Source organism: Amblyomma maculatum, chromosome 6 (assembly GCF_055883805.1).
Source record: "Amblyomma maculatum isolate TAMU_Amacu chromosome 6, ASM5588380v1, whole genome shotgun sequence".
Classification (NCBI taxonomy): domain Eukaryota; kingdom Metazoa; phylum Arthropoda; class Arachnida; order Ixodida; family Ixodidae; genus Amblyomma; species Amblyomma maculatum.
The window spans coordinates 95,749,056-95,752,479 of NC_139349.1; the positions used below are offsets into that span (position 1 = coordinate 95,749,056).

Genomic DNA, 3,424 nt, shown 5'->3' on the forward strand with positions numbered 1-3,424 from the left:
TCTTCAAGCCCTCCTTGACTGTTCTTACGGCCCGTTCCGCAAGGCCATTGCTCTGGGGGTGATAAGGCGGGGTACGAATATGCTCGATTCCATTCCAACATCAATTCCAGCTGCGGATTAAAGTACGTTAGCAGTGGGGCTGAACACAAAGCATCCTTGGCCTTCTTAAATGCCGCGTCTTCTTTTTCGTGCCAAACCCATTTTGCACCTTTTTCAAGAAGGCTGTACAGGGGTGCAAGCATAGTGGAAAGATTTGGCAAAAACTTGTAAAATGTAACCATTCCCACAAAGGATTGCAACTCGGCAACATTTCGCGGTAAAGGGGCTAGCCTGATTGCACCCACGTGCTTCTCGAGGGGGTGTAGCCCTTCAACATCAATACGATGACCAGGATACGTCACCGATTGTTCGCCAAACTTGCACTTGTCATAACGAAGTTTGATACCGTTCTCGCGGAAACGCTGTAGCACCGCTTGCAGATTTGCGTTATCAGCATCGCTGCTCTCGGCTACCAGGACATCGTCTAGATAAGCCTGAGTCCCTTTTAGTCCTTGCAGCACCGATTCAATCTTTCGTTGGAATATCGCTGGCGCTGATGCGATGCCAAACGGTAACCTGTTGTAGCAAAAGAGCCCCTTGTGTGTGTTTATCACTGCTAATTTCTGCGAGTCTTCATCTAGCTCAACCTGATTGTAAGCACCGCGAAGGTCTAAAGTACTGAATTTTTTTTCCGCCACATAGATTTGCAAAAATGTCGTCTATGACAGGCAAGGGGTACTGCTCAACCTCGCACACAGGGTTTAGTGTAATCTTGAAGCCCCCGCAAATGCGCACTGTTCCGTCCTTCTTCAAGACTGGCACGATGGGCGTTGCCCATTCAGAATGAGGAACTGGTGATATTATGCCAGCCGAGACTAATCTGTCAAGCTCTTTAGACACTTTATCACGAAGTGCAAAATGAATTTTCCTTGCCTTAAAGAACTTGGGTTTTGCTCCGGCCTTGATGTGCAGTCGGGCTGGTGGACCTTTCATGAGACCAGCGCCTTCAGTGAACAGGTCGCAGTTTTTCTGGAGCAGCATCGGCACGTCCTCCCTGGCTTGCTTTGATACGGAAGGCTTCGCATACATGGTCAGCACCTGAATGCGTTCGTCTGTCAGTTTTTTCGGCAGGTCCCGACCGCAAAGAATGGGGGCCATTGCAGTCTAAAACCGTGAGACAGCATTGTACTGTGGTACCTTCATAGGAAACTGGCATGGTCAGTGTACCGAGGAGTGGCAACTTTCCGAGATAGCATGAAAGCTGCACTTTAGACTTTTGCAGCTGCGGCCATTGATGGGAGTGCACTTGGTAAATGCTTTTGGGAATGACGCAAACAGGGGAGCCGGTATCAATATCCATCATTATTTCGATGCCATTCCATGCAAACGATTTTCTGATGGGGGGTATAAGAGAGCGCGTGGTGGTCAAGGACCAGATTTGGGACGCGCTACTATCCCTCTCTTCGGTTTCTGGCGTCTGTGCTGTTAGTGCTAGCGTCCTGCTTGTCTCATTTGCCGCACACATTCGCGCTAAATGCCCTGGCCGTGCACACTTAAAACATTTGCGCTTGATTAGTCGACAAGCCTTTGTATTATGACCATGCTTACCGCAACATTTGCATTGTTGCACGCCCTGTGACTTCGTGCGCGATTCGTATTGGCCCGAGAGCTTTAGCAATCTCGCTTGTTCTTGGTCAGTAACAATCCCTTGCGACTCGCGTTCAGCGTTCTCTGCGGCGAGGGCAAGAGCCTCGGCTTCTTCGAGATTCAGATTTTTCTTCGCTAACAGCTGCTTCTGCAGATTCTTGGATCTGACACCACACACAATACGGTCTCTTATCATTCTGTCTAGCATCGTTCCAAAATTGCAATTGTGTGCCATCTGCCGTATTGCCACAATGAATGCATGTACAGATTCCCCTTCTTGCTGGCAGCGATGGAAGAACTTGAAACTTTCAGAGATTTCATTCGGTACCGGGTCGTAGTAGCTGCTTAGCGTCTCCACAACTTCTTTGTAGGTAAGGTTGTTAGGCTTTCGCGGTGCTACCTTCGCGTTCAAAATTTCTATTGTCGTTGTTCCAAGCGCCGCTACCAGCAGGGCTCTTTTCTTTGCATCGTCTATCAGATCATTCGCTTCGAAATAAGCTTGAACCTTGACAAGGTACGGCTGCCACTTATCTTTTTCGTCTTCGAATTCCGGTAGCCTGTGTGCCATGGCTGATCCTTGGCGCTGGGTTCCTTCTGCGTGACTGTCGTGCTTGGGCGTATTGCTGGTTTCCTTGCTGCAGCAGAATCCTCGTCGCCACTGTTGCGTTCTACCGGCCAAAGGCCGGCAGCTACGCGATGAAAACCAGGCAGATTCACAGAGCGAAAAGACGACGCTTTATTTCCGGCTCGGAAATATATAGAGAAGGAAAGAAAGGAGGGGAAGAAGGAAAGAGGGACTAGCTACGCATGCGCTGTTATCTGCAGCATTGTTGTCAGCAGCAATGTCTAAAACGATCGATTCCGTACCGGATTTGGAAGAAACGCTGCAGAAAAGTTTTACCGATAATTTTTCGATCAGTGCATGCGCCCGTTTTTATGTAGTCCGATGCTGGAAACTATGAGCAGCGACCGCGATGACGACTGGTGGTCGGCAAAATAGACATACCGAAAACAAATATAAATTTCACTCATCAGACAGTAACTAGACATTTGTTTTTGCTTAGAGCACCGTCGTTTTCACACTAAAAGCTGTTACGGCATAATAACGCACGCCTCGTCGACGAAAGTTTTTGTGGGCACTATCATCATTTCATTCACAGAATTTCCAACACTGTGGCGCCATTTAGTGGCAAAACCTGAAAACACTTCTCTCGCGGTGTGCAAGAAGGGCTGGTGTTTATTTAAGGACGAAGTGTAGAGAGCGCAAAATATAATAAATAATGACAAGCACTTCTAGAAGAAAAGATAACGGTGTCGACTTACGAAAATCAGAGATATTTTGCCGAGATGTAGTCACGTGCTGTACTACAGTGAAAGTAATAGGGTTTCTCCGCTAGATAGGGTCCCAGTTGTTTTTATGCGATTTTCAATGGTAAATTAAGATAGTAAAGCCTCTTTTCTTTGTTATTGTAGTGCTCGATCTGCACTAAATGAGGCAAGCTCTTTTCGTCTCCACCATAGTTTTATGACATATTTTGGCCAGCGTTCTGTCCCTTTATGTCACAAAGATGACCAGGGTAGAACGAGAGAAAGAAGATGGTTACGCCGTATGGAAAGATCACTGAAGAAGTGTAGAGGGTGTGGAGTAGAGGGGGAGTCTCAGTTCGCAGGTACAGCCAACGTTTCAAGAAGTTGACTTGTCTTAGCCCACTTGTCTAAACGTTAGGCCGGCTTGCGA

The 3,424-nt window shown here is 47.5% G+C and overlaps 1 pseudogene; it reads right to left on the reverse strand.

Moving 5' to 3' along the window:
- Positions 1-375: 375 nt before the first annotated feature.
- On the reverse strand, positions 376-2,506 carry LOC146186345 (uncharacterized; annotated as a pseudogene).
- Positions 2,507-3,424: the final 918 nt, after the last annotated feature.